At 36.8% G+C, this 17,508-nt stretch overlaps 1 protein-coding gene and 4 non-coding genes across 5 annotated transcripts in view; 2 read left to right on the top strand and 3 right to left on the bottom strand.

The window, feature by feature from the left end:
* LOC126339814 (cyclin-dependent kinase-like 4) overlaps positions 1-17,508 on the top strand; it is a 240,143-nt gene that overhangs the window by 106,551 nt on the left and 116,084 nt on the right. The gene's annotated exons all lie outside the window — the stretch shown is intronic.
* Trnas-cga (transfer RNA serine (anticodon CGA)) lies at positions 4,343-4,417 on the bottom strand. The gene has a single exon. It is a non-coding gene; the product is annotated as a tRNA-Ser (tRNA).
* Trnas-cga (transfer RNA serine (anticodon CGA)) lies at positions 4,643-4,717 on the bottom strand. The gene has a single exon. It is a non-coding gene; the product is annotated as a tRNA-Ser (tRNA).
* Positions 4,943-5,017, bottom strand: Trnas-cga (transfer RNA serine (anticodon CGA)). The gene has a single exon. It is a non-coding gene; the product is annotated as a tRNA-Ser (tRNA).
* On the top strand, positions 5,690-5,764 carry Trnas-cga (transfer RNA serine (anticodon CGA)). Its single transcript has one exon. It is a non-coding gene; the product is annotated as a tRNA-Ser (tRNA).

Here is a 17,508-nt window from a genome sequence, read left to right as displayed (position 1 = left end):
CTGGCAAGAAGTGCATTCCTGCCCAAGATAAGTCTACTAGTTACCAGCACAGGCCTTAATTTCGAGGAAGACGTATCTGAGAATGTATGTTTGGAGTACAGCAGTGAAACATGGACTGTGGGAAAACTGTAACTGAAGAGAATCGAAGCGTTTGAGGTGTGGTGATACGCACGAAATATGAAATTTAGGTGAGTTAATAAGGTAAGAAATGAGGAGGTTCTAAGCATAAAGAGAATGGAAAAGGAATAATTTGAAATCACTGACAAGGAAAAGGGATTGGATGATAGAACATCTGTTAAGACATCATAGAATGACTTCCATGGTACTAGAAGGAGCTGTAGAGGGCAAAACTTGTAGAGGAAGACAGGGATTGGAAAACATCTATAGAATAATCGAGGACGTAGGCTGCAAGTACTACTCTGAGATGAAGAGGTTGGCACAGGAGAGGAATTAATGGCAGCTTGCATCAAAACAGTCGGGAGACCGATGACTTGGAAAAAAGCTGCACCTTCGCTTATTGTCAAAAGTACGATCATGTGGGGTATGAAGTGAAATTTGTGACTGGATTATGAAATTTTTGGTAGGAGGTACACAGTATCTTGAATGGGGAGACTTCGTCAGACGTATAAGTAACTTCGGGTGTGCCCCAAGGAAGTATGTTGGGACCCTTGCTCTTCATGTTGTAAATTAATAAACTTGCAGACAATATTAACAGTAAAATCAGGCTCTCTTTGCAGGTGATGTAGCTATCTATAACGCAAAGATTAGCAACTAGCTGTAAATGATCAGTAATGTAAAATTTTCCACACCACAAAACGAGAAAACTTAGTAACCTGTGACTATAATAACAGTGCTTCACTGTTAGAATTGACCTATGTGTAACACTTTGTAGGGATATGAAATGGAATGATCACATAATTTCATCTGTGATAAAGCAGGTAGTAGACTTCGGTATATTAGTAGAAAACTGGCGGATGTGCAATGTGTCTAAAAAGGAGACAGCTTATGTATCAGGAGAGGTCACAAGAGATGGGTTACAAGGTAGGATTGCGCCAAGGATAAGGAAGGAAATACGCCATGCGCTTTTTAAAAAACCATCCCAGCATTTGCCTGGACCAGTTCTAGAATTTTGCTCAAGTATGTGGAACCCATACCAGATAGAACTATGAGGGGATATCGAATGTATACAGGGAGGGCAGTACGAATGGCCATAGGTTTATTCAATTCGTGGGAGAATGTCACAGAGACACTGAAGGATCTGAACCTGCAGGATATTGAATACAGTCGTTGAAGAAGTTTCAAGAACGGGCCTTAAATGATTACTCTAGGTACATACAGTCCCTACATATCGCTCACATGGTATTTGAGAGGATAAGATTAGAATAATTACTGCACACACAGACACATTCGAACAATCATTCTTCGTGTGCTCCATACATGAATAGAACAGGAAGAAACCCTAGTAATTGGTAGGATGAGACGTACCCTCTGCCATACACCTCACAGTGGTTTGCAGAGTATAGTTGTAGAGGTAGATGTTACGTCACTTGGAGCAAGAATGAGCAAACTGTATTGCCAACATTAAACCGAAATAGGCACATTACTTACGCTTAACGCTCATACTTGACTTTTTCAGTTAAGACTGAAACTGTGGCACTACAGTAATTTGCTGAGCTCATACAAAATACATCGAAAGTGGGTAAGTTACTTTCCATTGTTAAGTACCATGATGTCTAATTCCCTTTATCATCCCAGAAAGAGCCTTTATATGTTGAAATACAGTGGAATGTAGAATAAATATCGTGTGGCTAATTTAATTGACTATATAGCCTTTCATGTAGGAGACAAGTGCTAGATAAATTTGGCAGGGTGGGATGGTGTTGCCAGTCAACCACTGGATCTATAAACATTTCGAGGAGTTTTGACTTCAGTTTATATTCTACAGTCTAAGTCGTTACCTCCGGATTATGTACATGGTGTATCTGAAATGAATGTGGAAAATGAGAGGGCTGGTAGAGTGGGTCATAACAAGCATATTCCAAACAGCAACCCCCTATCTCCCCATCCCTTAACATACAGCACTAGGCGTTGCTGAGTAGCGTCGCATGGTGCCAAAAGGATAGGCACATAACATGCCATCTGAAGGAAGGAAGGAAGATTGGGTTTACATGCCGTCGACATCCAGGTCACAAGAGATGGGGTACAAGGTAGGATTGTGCTAAGGATAAGGAAGGAAATAGGCCATGCACTTTTTAAAACAACATCCCAGAATTTGCCTGGAGCAACTTAGGGTAATCATAGAAAACATAAGTCTAGATGGATCAATGCATCATCCTCCCAAATAGGGAAATAACAGAAAACTTAGGTCTAGATAGCTGGACGCATCGTCCTCCTGTGAGTGAATCCAGTGAGCTAAAAATTCTGCCACCATGTCATCCAAGCCATTGTGGTGGCAAGCCTGTGGGGCCACAATTTTAATGTATTTGTGATAGTTGTATGGATATGCCAATTCTAGTGAAATGAGAATTTCGAAGTCAAATTTCCAGGATGCTGACCAAAGATATAATTTCCCAGTTCCCCCCAATCAAAAAATCTCATTTGCCCCATATCGGAAAAATTAAGTTCTACATAAATAATTAGAAAAAGAAATGATGAAGAAAGCTGCTCTATTCCAAAAACTTAGAAAATTGTAGCAAAGCAAATCTTAATTTAAACATAAGAAAATACAAAATTTGTAAAAATCTGATTTGTTCATACTGAAAAACCACATTCCCATTTTCTCAATGAAAAATTTCAAATCTAATACATTTTTTTCTTTGTAAATAAGAAGCTCCAAACCTACAGTCTCAAAGGTATGTTATAACAGTAAACATTTTAATAAAAGTAAGAAATCAAATTTCCTTCTCTATAAATGCAATAGAAAAAGAAATGATGAAGATAGCTTGGATCTTTAAGAGCTTAGGAAATTATTGTAAAAGTATATAGGGATTGAGTTTAAAAGATTCAGAAAATTATGCAGAAATGAATGATTGCTCAGATGTAATAAAGAAGATCTGTTTGAATGTATTATTTTAATAAGGAAGAAATGAATAAAGAAATAAAGAAGGCAGAACTAAAGCCTAAAACTTTAAAAGAACTTCAGTAAATAGCAAAACAGAAAAAGTGAAGAATACTTATAAAATTCGAAAACATAATTAATTAATATTATTGTAGATCCTGTTGACAATATTAATAACAATGAAAATGACAGCATTCGTGGCACCCACCTGGATGACACTTTTCGCATTTTCAGGTCGTAATGCGTGATTTTGTGCACAGAACCCACAGAAATGCCAACTCTGTAGGCGATCTGTTCAACAGTCATTCGGCGATCCCCCAAAACAATTCTATCCACTTTCTCGAGGTTGTTTCAGTTTGTTGTCACACGATGTTCTGCCTTCATTAAACTGTCGCACCCACGAACGCACTTTCGACACATCCATAACTCCATCACCACATGTCACCTTCAGTTGTCGATGAATTTCAGTTGCTTTCACACCACGCAAATTCAGAAAACGATTGATTGCAGGCTGTTCAAGTAAGGGAAACGTCGGCATGTTAAGTATTTAAAACAGTTCTCATTCTCGCCACTGGTGGTAAAATTCCATCTGCCGTACGGTGCTGCCATCTCTGAGACGTATTGACAATGAACGAGGCCTCATTTTAAAACAGTTTGTATGTTTCTATCTCTTTCCAGTTCAGAGAAGAAAATCGGAGGCCTTAGAACTTGAATGCACCTCGTATTCAATTAAATCAGCATTTCATCCTGTAGAATGTAATGCAGAATGTGTAAGCAAAATATAGAAATGTTGGATAATAATTAGACAAAATTCTGAAAAAGAGTAAATTAAACCGCCAAATTCGAAAATAAAAGAAATATTTCAACTAACATTTATACAAATCAGGGCAGTGTAGAAGATAAAATTAAATATACTCTTTACCATACAAAAAATAAACAAGAAAAACAAGCTAATCTTCTTTTAATTCGAAATGAAAATAATTCACATTATTGTTGGATAAAATATCTGTGTAGATTAATAAGTAAATGAAAAACTAAAAATGAACATTAAATTTATCTTTGCAATCGAAGTTAAAGACACTTTTATTCACAAGGAAACTTGGATATTCACAAAAATGATGGTAATGAACATACAGATGTAAACTTAGATATGCCATGTAAAGGTAAGGAAATTAAATTTTAAAAATTATAATCATTCAATAAGGGTACCTTTTGTAATATGCATATTTCGAATATTTATTAAACAATACTTAACCATGAAACTTTCTGGCAGATTAAAACTGTGTGCCCGACCGAGACTCGAACTCGGGACCTTTGCCTTTCGCGGGCAAGCGCTCTACCAACTGAGCTACCGAAGCACGACTTACGACCGGTACTCACAGCTTTACTTCTGCCAGTATCCGTCTCCTACCTTCCAAACTTTACAGAAGCTCTTCTGCGAAACATGCAGAACTAGAACTCCTGAAAGAAAGGATACTGTGGAGACATGGCTTAGCCACAGCCTGGGGGATGTTTCCAGAATGAGATTTTCACTCTGCAGCGGAGTGTGCGCTGATATGAAACTTCCTGGCAGATTAAAACTGTGTGCCCGACCGAGACTCGAACTCGGGACCTTTGCCTTTCGCGGGCAAGCGCTCTACCAACTGAGCTACCGAAGCACGACTCACGACCGGTACTCACAGCTTTACTTCTGCCAGTATCCGTCTCCTACCTTCCAAACTTTACAGAAGCTCTTCTGCGAAACATGCAGAACTAGCACTCCTGAAAGAAAGGATACTGTGGAGACATGGCTTAGCCACAGCCTGGGGGATGTTTCCAGAATGAGATTTTCACTCTGCAGCGGAGTGTGCGCTGATATGAAACTTCCTGGCAGATTAAAACTGTGTGCCCGACCGAGACTCGAACTCGGGACCTTTGCCTTTCGCGGGCAAGCGCTCTACCAACTGAGCTACCGAAGCACGACTCACGACCGGTACTCACAGCTTTACTTCTGCCAGTATCCGTCTCCTACCTTCCAAACTTTACAGAAGCTCTTCTGCGAAACATGCAGAACTAGCACTCCTGAAAGAAAGGATACTGTGGAGACATGGCTTAGCCACAGCCTGGGGGATGTTTCCAGAATGAGATTTTCACTCTGCAGCGGAGTGTGCGCTGATATGAAACTTCCTGGCAGATTAAAACTGTGTGCCCGACCGAGACTCGAACTCGGGACCTTTGCCTTTCGCGGGCAAGCACTCTACCAACTGAGCTACCGAAGCACGACTCACGACCGGTACTCACAGCTTTACTTCTGCCAGTATCCGTCTCCTACCTTCCAAACTTTACAGAAGCTCTTCTGCGAAACATGCAGAACTAGCACTCCTGAAAGAAAGGCAAAGGTCCCGAGTTCGAGTCTCGGTCGGGCACACAGTTTTAATCTGCCAGGAAGTTTCATATCAGCGCACACTCCGCTGCAGAGTGAAAATCTCATTCTGGAAACATCCCCCAGGCTGTGGCTAAGCCATGTCTCCACAGTATCCTTTCTTTCAGGAGTGCTAGTTCTGCATGTTTCGCAGAAGAGCTTCTGTAAAGTTTGGAAGGTAGGAGACGGATACTGGCAGAAGTAAAGCTGTGAGTACTGGTCGTAAGTCGTGCTTCGGTAGCTCAGTTGGTAGAGCGCTTGCCCGCGAAAGGCAAAGGTCCCGAGTTCGAGTCTCGGTCGGGCACACAGTTTTAATCTGCCAGGAAGTTTCATATCAGCGCACACTCTGCTGCAGAGTGAAAATCTCATTCTGGAATACTTAACCATGTCAACTGAATCCTAAAAAATCTTATAGTAACAAATGTCAGAAATGATTACAAATATTATAATGGAGATTACATGATCCCATTATTTACCATGTGAAAATGCAGCCCAAAATTCGCTGAAATGTGAAAGAAGAACCAAGAGAAATTACTGGAATGTATATTCGATATGTTTTCTAGTGAAATTGACTAAAGAAAATGTAATCAATTTTAAAAATTCAGAAATTGTCCATACTTGTGAATATGAGTTTGAATTTGAAGAAAAGAAAGTAACAAGAAAATATTAACAAGATGCACAGGAAGATTCCAAGCTTAATTATAAATACCCTAAATTTATTGCAGTTTATATCCATCATTTCACAAATTACGATTATCATTTGTTTATTAAATTAGTTTGAAATTGATAATATACATACTGATGCAGTTCTAAGTAATGAACAAAAATATGTTTCCTTGAGTAAAGATGTTAAAGATTGATTAACATCCAGATTTTTACTCACTCTTAAATGTATGGCTTCAAAAAATGATAAATTATCTTCTAATTTTCTAAAACGTTTAGAGGAACAGCAAAAGGTACACAGATTTAATAAATGAAAAAAATATGTTTATCCTTATGAATATATTGATTCTGAAGAAAATTAAATGAAAAAAATTACCCAAAAAAGAGTGTTCTTAATCGAGACTTAATAAAGATAATATTTCTCATGAAGATTATGAATGAGCGAAAACAGTTTTGAAATAATTAATATTACAAATTTAGTCCAATATACAAGATTATATAATAAATCTAACATTTTAATTTAAGGAGATATTTTCGAACATATAAGAACACATTTAATAAATCTTATAAACTTGATCCCTCTTGGTACTTTACAGTTCCAGGATTAGCTTAGGATTCTATGTTAAAAATGACAAAACTTTAATTTCACTTATTGCAATAGTATGTTTTGGTTTTGTTTCTTGAGGAAGGTATGTCATCTGGAATTACACAAAGTATTCGAAGATATGCAAAAACAAATAACAAATATAAGAAAAATTTTGATCCAAAAAAATTATAAAATTATCTTGAATATTTAGATGCAAATAGCTTATATGGATATCTTATCACACTTCATTTACCATTTAGAAATTTCTAGTGGATGGATGCAAATATTTTGATGCTGAAAAAATACTGTAAGTGGCATATAATAATAAAAATCGTTGTATTTTCGAAACTGATTTATAATATGCAAATAAAATTACACAATTTGTATAAAGATTTATCTTTAACACCAGAAGGAGTAAATAAATCATTAACAAATATAAATATACAAAAATCGGTCTTACATTATTGTAAAAATTAATTTCTTGGATTAAAATTAAAGAAAATTCATAAAATCTGCACATTCTAACAAAAAGATGGTTGAAGAAATATATTGAATTTGAAACAGAAATGTTGAAAATACAAGTAACGAAACTGAAAAATATGTCTAGAAGTTAATGAATAATTCAGTATTTTGAATAGCAATTGAAAATGTTGGAATTAGACAAAATATTAAAATCATTACCGATCCAGGAAAATATGGATATTATATTTCAGAAAACAAATTATGAGTGCACTACAGTATTTTCAGATTATTTATTAGCAGTATATGAATAAATTAAAATATTTTTTGAATATTTACATTGGAATGAGTATTCTCGATATTTTGAAAATAAAAATGTAATATTGTCATTATAATTTTATGAAACTAAGTCTGGAGAATATTTTGATTTATGTTATGTAGATACTGATCTTTCACATATGAGATAAGAATGGAACATTTCTATTACAAAAAGAAATCAATAATAAACCAATTTGGTATAGGTGAATACCCAAAAGAAAGATTTATGGACTTCCACAAGTATTAAAGAGAGTTTTTGGAGAAACGAAATGTAATAATCATGTAAAAATATAATAGAACAAGTTAATTTCAAGCACAAAATTTATGCTTATAAAGTAAAAGACAAAGAATCCAAAGGAGCTGAAAAATCAGATGAGGAAAATGAAATCACTTTTGATGATTATAAAATTTGTTTCAGTTACAAAATAAAGCAGTATAAAATATGAATTTGATTAGATCATTTAAACATAATTTATGTAGAGGCGATTGTACTAAAATTGTTTTAAGTTCTGATGATGATGAACATGTCATATTAAAAGATGGAAACAATACATTACAATATATACATTATAAATTAAATTAAAAAAAGATGAAAAGATTGATTTCTTAAAAGAATAAAACAGTCTTACAGAAAATAAAAATGTTTTCTTACAAGAATTCAACAGTTGCACAGAATACTAAAGTAAAAAATGAAAAATGAAAACGTAATTAGTTTTCAATATCTTTTCATGATATGATAATGTTTGCAGTGTTCTTAAATAAAATTTACAAACTCATTTTCCACAAAAACATTCAAATTTTCCATAATCTCTACTTTTATATTTTGCTTTTTTGAAGCTAATTTTTCATCTTTTGAATGGTCACAGGTTTCAACATATTTAGGAAGATTTTTAATTTCCTTCTCAGAATTTTCACAAATGTTTTAATAGACGAATTACAAAGAAGTTCTCTTTGTCTCTTTCTTTCACAATTTTTACAACCTGATTTTGAAGGCAAATTAAGTGTTATTATTGTAATTTCTTTATGAATTTTATTTTTGATTTCCTGTTATAGGGAACAAAATTTATTGAAATAAAAATAATAAATATTATAAAGTTTTTTCTATTTAAATGTAGTATAATGTTTTAATAATTGTGGACGAGTATTAAAATCTATGGTTTAAAGAAAAGATACACTTGAAATAGATCTAGAGGTGCTATTCCAGCATGTGTAGTTTGAAGACTGTAAACAAATATATAAAGATGTTTCAGACACCTTAAAATATAAGGTCCAAAATATTGATCTAGAAACTTAATTAATTAATACAGATTATTTTCTTTAATATTAAAATCAAAGAAGGGAAAGATACACTTGAAATAGATCTAGAGATGCTATTCCAGCATGTGTATTTTGAAGACTGTAAACAAATATCTAAAGATGTTTCAGACACCTTAAAATATAAGGTCCAAAATATTGATCTAGAAACTTAATTAATTAATAGGGATTATTTTGTTTAATATTAAAATCAAAGAAGGGAAGAAGGAAGAAGCATTAAGCAAATGTGTTTCTTGTGATGTTTACCATCCATTAGAATTCATTGTCAATATAATGTGAAACAGAAAGTAAATCACTTACGTAATTTAATTAAGATGAGAAATTAAAAATAAATACATTATAATCATATGTGGTTCCTCAATTAAATGATAAAAATTTATGGCCTTCTTGTATCATTGTAAGATTACATGATCATGATTTAATTTTTTTATTATATTTTTACTCATTTTCCCTTAATGAAAACAAGTTAATTTACTCTTACTAACTAGGAAAGTGAAACTAATATAATTATTCATGATGGTAGGATTCATCACAATTTTTCACAACTTTATAGGACGATTTCATTTATACAGATAGTACTAATTTCTCTGAATCAAATATAAAATTGATTATCAGTTATGTTTGAAAATTGTTTGCTGATATTACTATTAGAAAGGGATTATCACTTTATCTAGAACTGTGCATATTTTTATTTCTTCTTCAACTCTTATTAATTTAACTTTCTTCCCTTTCGAATGTAGTAAATAAATAAAATCAAATTCTCAATATTGAAAAATTGAAACTAAACAAAATCAAGTTCTTTATCGCTCAGAATTATTTGGTGGATGTCTTAAGCATTATAAATAAACTGTGTTCCAAGATGATTTAACTGTTATTGTTACTTGGAGGTCGATAAAAGGTTTTTTTGGCACAATGGAACATCTGAGGTCATCAGTCCCCTAGACTTATAGCTAACTAACCTAAGGACATCACACACATCCATACCTGATGCAGGATTCGAACCTGCAATAATAGCAGCAGCAGTGCAGTACTGGACTGAACTACCTAGAAACAGTCAGCTAAAGTGGACAGTGAGAAAAGATTAAGAAGAGTCTATTCTTCATTGGAATTCTGATAATGGTAATTCCACTCTTCCAAAGGAAAGCAAAATTGTTATTTAAAGTATGGAAAAGTGTGTTCTTGTTGTTTAATACGAAGCAGAATATTCATACAAATCAAAGCAAGAAATACCTAAAAATTCCAAAATTCCAATTTCTTTTTCCAAACTTCAAACAATTGATTTTTACAGTTGACAGGGAAGAAGAAATTTTGAACTAGACTTTACTTATTATTATAATTCTACAGAAATTATTATGCTTTTCGTTATTTTTGTTGTTCTTCAAAGTAGTCGAAAGAATTATCACTTATCTGATTCTTCTTTATTTGATCAAGTTAAATTGCAACATATCTGTTAAAAATGGAATAAATTTAGTTTTTCTACAAGACTTTTGGAATATTGATCCACCAAATATCTTCTTATAACCTTAACTTTCGTTTACAGATTTTAAAAAAATAACTCAACTAAATAATGATGTAAATGTTAGTCCTTCCAATTTCATTCACAATGATCCTATTTATTCAATTAATAAGATTAGAAGGATGAATTTTTTAACTACTAAAAAACAACAAGGAAGTTATGTGCATTCCTTAAACAGAATATTTTAAATGATAGTATTCCAATTTCATTTACAATGATTCTATTTAATTAAATAATAAGCCTAGAAGGATGAATTTTTTAACTACTAAAAACAACAAGGAAGTTATGTGCATTCCTTAAACAGAATATTTTAAATGATAGTATTGCATAAGTGGTAGATAGGATATAACATATAATTCCCAACATTGTATGCTTACCAAAGCTTTTTAATTAATTAAATGTCTGAAAAATTAAGTAAAATTCAAAGAACTTTTAACTTCCTTCTTTCCTTTCATCTAATTTCAGAGAACTAGGGAAGATAGAAACTGGAAATTTTAGTTCGTCATAAAATTAAAATGTTCTGCATACTTTTCGAACCTTTTGGAAAACATTACAATTCATTATATTCCTTTAAAATTTTTTTATAAATAAAAATGCCCTTGATTGATAGCACTGAAAATCTATTAAGTGAATTTAAAAATTATACTAATGGTTGTTAATAAGTGTTAAAAGAAACGAATAACTTATGTAATTTCAAAATCTGACTTATACCTACTAAATTTGGAGATAAACTTTTAGATGAAAAATATGAACTTACTCTTCAAGGTTGTTATTTTAAAGTCTTTTAATTAATTAAATGAACTTGTATATTTACATACTTTTTATTGAGGTAAAAAGTAAATAAATATCCATCAATTCATGTTACTGGTTCTGAATAAATTTTAAAAAGTTTTGTATTTTAAAAAAAATTAAATTAATATTTCCTTTGCTATAATTTGTTAAGTTTTAAATAGCTCAGCTTTGTTCGTAGTTACTTTTGCCATTTTATTAAGCTAAAATTTAAGTTTTCAAAATGGGGGAAATGAGATTATTTTATTGGGGGAAAAAGAGAAATTATATAGGTGGTTGTCATCCTGGACGTTTGACTCATTTCACCAGAATCGGCATAGACGTACTACATGTGACATCAATTAAAAGAGAGCTTTATGACCTTTATTTTCAAACATAATAGTCGACATAGTTGCGCATATTCCAGCGGGACAGCACTACGGATTTTCCACATGTTTCTACGACGTGAACACATTGGTTTTGGCTATGAAAATGCCTGTTTGATAGGTGCACACTGTGGAGGCTGTTTTGGCCAGGGTCTGTTTGTCTTCAAATGAGGACACTGTTATGTTTGTTACTGTGCTCTGTCGACAGGAGATGGAGCGCTTTCTTGGTAGGAAACGGCGGACATGTGAGTATGCCTATGGGAAGACAGATGGAAATGCTCATGTTGCCCAACATTTGTATGATACGTTCGGTGGTGTCCGAATCGCCGAGTGCCTGCTCCATGCACATTTACTGCCACCCACAGGTCCCTACGAGAAAATTGTTCGCTTGAGGTACATTTTCCACTGGCACGTTCTCGTAATGGCATTTAAGGATTTCTTTGAAACCTGAGGTATTGATTTTATATTACAGGTGCGAAGACCTGACATAAGCCATTCCACAATGTTGTGTGTGTGGCATGTAGATCATTTGCACCGATACCATCTTCAGAAGTTTCATGCCATTAACACAGACGATTTTCCACGCCTAATTGAAGTATGCCAGTGGTGGCATACAACTGGACATTGTGAACTGTGTACCTTTTACAGATGAGGTACCCTCTACACTAGAGGATATGTTCAACACCCACAATCTACACATGTGGGCATGGCAAAATCCGCATGTCGCCTTTGTTTGTGGTCACCAGGATCACTTCGCTGTAAACATTGGGCCCTGCTGGTAAGTCCATACATGTTCCCCCGAAGACTGAACGCAAAAACGTGTGACATCGAATGTGGTACCAACACGACGGTGCACCCGCGCACTTCACACATGCAGTGCAAATGCATTTGGATCAAACCTTCGATGAGAACCGTATAGGGCGCTGCACGCCGGTGGCGTGGCCTGCACGTTCCCCTGACTTGACGCCCATTGATTTTTTCTTCTGGGGCCACTTGAAATCTGTTGTCTGTGAAGTGATAGCGCGCATTACGGCGGCCTCCATGGCTTGCTATGTGAAATATCCTCGTTATGACCCACTCTTCTAGCTCTCTCATTTTCTACATTCATTTCAAATGCACCCTGTAGATCTCAAAAGCACTGTATTGACCTTCCAATTTGCCATTAGAACAAATTGCTAAACCATTTTAAGGAGAATGTTCGATTAATAGTTAGTTCCCAAAATGGACGAAAATTAAACATTTTGCTCCAAAAAGTATCAACGGAATTATTTCGTCTCTAAACGTATTCAGATTCGATGTTTTCTCATAACACTTTCTCTTTGGCGCTCTAGGAAACCAACTTTCAGTGCCAGCACAGTGTTGATTATTGACAACACAAGCAAGAGTACTAAAAATCTTAAAAGTAGTAGTATCTAATACTTATTCTCCATAACAATAAAAAATAGCTACATCTGTGTTGTGATAATGGTCACAAATAGTGCCCTTGAATTCATCTCTTCAAAGCTTTAAGCTAAGTTCATTCCAGATATGGAATGGAAATTGATATACTTATGAAACATGACAGAACATGCACTATTTTCGTCTAGACTACAGATGTAATGCCATTCAAATAATGCAGAGCCTTAATAAGCAACACTTGGGATGTGCTGTTGTCCAATGAGTTGTAGATGCAATATATGTTCCCTTCTGCACATGTATATGGTGACTCCATATGTATTCCTACTTCATGAATTTGTGATGTTTGTCGTATTCTTTCTTGCAGGATTAATTTTTAGACTCTGTCGTGATGTATGGGACACTGTCAATCGGGTCAATGGGTTCATATAGTTGTAGAGCCGTCGAACGTTAAGAGAACATCTTGTAAAAAGTGTCATTGTCGTCATGAGTTTTCTGTTCCTTTTTTGAGCAGTATGACCGAAGTTCTCATCTAACAATGTATTCTTCTTATAGTAACTAAGTAATTCAGAAAAGAAAGAATTTTTGAGGCTGTGCTGATTCGATATCAATTGCAAATAGACACTAGTACATAGCACAATATGTAATTATTTTAATATTTTCTGTTTGATGTATACATAAGAACCTTTGAATATATGAAGATTAAATAACAATGCTATCCTAATTTTTTTAACTATTTAACCTGATATTACTGGTAACTGACATTTAAACTTTTATCCATATGGCCCAAAATATTTTTGTATCAATTGGGCCTTGCAAAATTTATTTAATTGAGTCTGATATTTGTAAAATGGACATAATTGCAAATTCTGCTTCTCATCAGTGAAGTGACAAACGTTCTTCTTAGCCCATTCCTACTAGTACTATCATTTATCATTTGAACTTAATGATACAAGTGACATATCTAAGGATAAACAGTTGCACCATGAGGTTTACTTGGTCGCTTATGCGAGCTGCATTTTACATTTTGCATTGCTAGAAACACAAGCAAACCTCAAATGTGAAAAAATTACTTTCATTTGTGCTTAAGGTACATTACATTATCTCTTACACATCTAAGACACTCACTTGTTCTCTCATCTAGGAGGAATTGTCCAGTTATCAGCGCTGTATTCTCTGTACAAATTTTAGTAGTAAAATCATAGTAAGTTAGCTTTTTATCCATAGCTTCGCCTTTGCATGCCTGTGACACATCTGTTGCACACAAACATGTGCTATCTTACGCCACAAAACTCCAGAGACGATATTAAATTTCTCTTTTTTATTTAGCCGTTTGTCAGGCCCCTAAACACATTCAAAAAGTTATTGGTCCACTTTAGTGTTCAGTCCTGAGACCAGGTTGACACACTGGAAATCACAAATAAGAAACAAATTGTACATCGTTCCAAGTAAGCTAAATGTTGGAATCAACAGTCGTTTTAGAACATGTTTACATATCTCTCCCTCCTCATATGCATCCCCATCCCCAGGGGAAGTATTTTACTCCCACATTTCCTTTATGCAAAAATAATGAGGCATGTATATACCAAATTTGTTTGAAATTGCTTCATGCGCCCCTGAGTTACACTTTTATGTTACGACTTTATATCCGCACACAGCCATAGGGGTGCTAGGGTGTGTATATGTATGGGTGTGTGTGAGGGGAGGGAAGGGAGGAGAGTCTTACTGTAACAAGGATTTCTTTTACAGTTGTAAGTGGAAAGTGTGCATAGCATGGTAGATATTGATTTAGATGTTATCTAGATGGCCTGTTGTCTCGCTGTCCTTGCCTCCACCTTGGTTGAGACTTCTCCAGATATTCCTGAACTATTCTTCTGTGTCATCTTGTTTTACTCCCACTTCTGCTCGTATGTATGGTAGGAAGTTGTTAGTCCCTCGCCGCACGGGATTAGCCGAGTGGTCTTAGGGCGCTGCAGTCATGAACAGTGCGGCTGGTCCTGGCGGAGGATTGAGTCCTCCCTCGGGCATGGGTGTGTGTGTTTGTCCTTAGGATAATTTAGGTTAAGTAGTGTGTAAGCTTAGCGACTGGTGACCTTAGCAGTTTGGTCCCATAAGATTTCACACACATGTTAGTCCCTCGACAACTCTTTCGAGAGAAGAATTTGGTTGAAATCGATCCTGTAATGAGACGTCGAAAACACACACACACACACATATATATATATATATATATATATATATATATATATATATATATATATATATATATATATATATATATACTCCTGGAAATTGAAATAAGAACACCGTGAATTCATTGTCCCAGGAAGGGGAAACTTTATTGACACATTCCTGGGGTCAGATACATCACATGATCACACTGACAGAACCACAGGCACATAGACACAGGCAACAGAGCATGCACAATGTCGGCACTAGTACAGTGTATATCCACCTTTCGCAGCAATGCAGGCTGCTATTCTCCCATGGAGACGATCGTAGAGATGCTGGATGTAGTCCTGTGGAACGGCTTGCCATGCCATTTCCACCTGGCGCCTCAGTTGGACCAGCGTTCGTGCTGGACGTGCAGACCGCGTGAGACGACGCTTCATCCAGTCCCAAACATGCTCAATGGGGGACAGATCCGGAGATCTTGCTGGCCAGGGTAGTTGACTTACACCTTCTAGAGCACGTTGGGTGGCACGGGATACATGCGGACGTGCATTGTCCTGTTGGAACAGCAAGTTCCCTTGCCGGTCTACGAATGGTAGAACGATGGGTTCGATGACGGTTTGGATGTACCGTGCACTATTCAGTGTCCCCTCGACGATCACCAGAGGTGTACGGCCAGTGTAGGAGATCGCTCCCCACACCATGATGCCGGGTGTTGGCCCTGTGTGCCATGGTCGTATGCAGTCCTGATTGTGGCGCTCACCTGCACGGCGCCAAACACGCATACGACCATCATTGGCACCAAGGCAGAAGCGACTCTCATCGCTGAAGACGACACGTCTCCATTCGTCCCTCCATTCACGCCTGTCGCGACACCACTGGAGGCGGGCTGCACGATGTTGGGGCGTGAGCGGAAGACGGCCTAACGGTGTGCGGTACCGTAGCCCAGCTTCATGGAGACGGTTGCGAATGGTCCTCGCCGATACCCCAGGAGCAACAGTGTCCCTAATTTGCTGGGAAGTGGCGGTGCGGTCCCCTACGGCACTGCGTAGGATCCTACGGTCTTGGCGTGCATCCGTGCGTCGCTGCGGTCCGGTCCCAGGTCGACGGGCACGTGCACCTTCCGCCGACCACTGGCGACAACATCGATGTACTGTGGAGACCTCACGCCCCACGTGTTGAGCAATTCGGCGGTACGTGCACCCGGCCCCCCGCATGCCCACTATACGCCCTCGCTCAAAGTCCGTCAACTGCACATACGGTTCACGTCCACGCTGTCGCGGCATGCTACTAGTGTTAAAGACTGCGATGGAGCTCCGTATGCCACGGCAAACTGGCTGACACTGACGGCGGCGGTGCACAAATGCTGCGCAGCTAGCGCCATTCGACGGCCAACACCGCGGTTCCTGGTGTGTCCGCTGTGCCGTGCGTGTGATCATTGCTTGTTCAGCCCTCTCGCAGTGTCCGGAGCAAGTATGGTGGGTCTGACACACCGGTGTCAATGTCTTCTTTTTTCCATTTCCAGGAGTGTATATATAAAACGACTTCGACTACTGTATGCGATGTATGTATAATTTGAAACAGTTGGACACTCGCATCATCATAGATTGTTGACAAATAATTTACTGCTTTCAAACGACCATTTAATAAAAAAATTCGAAGATAACAAACGCCTCAGGTTCGATATTATTGCACGCCAACCGTTTAAGCGTTAGATTATAACAGGAGTTAGACAAAAATGGGGAAACATCTCCAGAAAATCATGCTTGGAGATAAATACAGATGCTAGACAAACATGCAAGTTGCGGTCTAACATTTCACCGCAAACGGTATGTATGAAATATCCTCAGTATGACGCAAGTATGAATCGCGGTCAGAACAGTGTTCTGTGGAGTTGTGAGTTCATTAAGTCAGAGCTAAGTAAACTTCGAAAGTGAGCAAATTGTTGGTGATCGAATGGTGGGTGTTTCAGTAACCAACGTCACTGAATCTTTAGGTGTTTCAAGAGGCACCTGATGAAGATTTATACCGTATCTGTATACAACAGAAGAACATCATACGCTAAGTCAGGACACAGACGAAAATGGGGGTTGAGTGGTCCTGACAGACGGTCATAGAAGAGGGTTGTGGCGAAAAATGAGAGTATGGCGGCTTCTAAAGTCACTTCAGAAATTAATGTCGCAGTCGCCAACTCTCTCAGTACAAAACTATCATGAAAGGACCTCTGTAAGCAGAGATCTGATGGGCGGGCTGGAACTCCAAAACCAATCATAAGTAATGCAAATGCTCGTAACAGGAAAGTATGGTGCTGAAGCTGTAAAACCTGGACTGTGGAGAAATAGAAGAAAGTCATTTGGTATGAGGAGTCCTGTTTCACACTTTCCTACGTCTGTCCAAGTTTACGTTCCAAGAGTGCGATATGGCGTGGGTTCGGTGATGATTTGGGCAGCTGTGTAATAGTATTCCACAGGC

This window comes from Schistocerca gregaria, chromosome 1 (genome assembly GCF_023897955.1).
Source record: "Schistocerca gregaria isolate iqSchGreg1 chromosome 1, iqSchGreg1.2, whole genome shotgun sequence".
In the NCBI taxonomy this organism is placed as follows: Eukaryota; Metazoa; Arthropoda; class Insecta; order Orthoptera; family Acrididae; genus Schistocerca; species Schistocerca gregaria.
The sequence above is the reverse complement of the archived record's forward strand: the minus strand, read 5'-3'. Positions and strand labels throughout refer to the sequence as shown.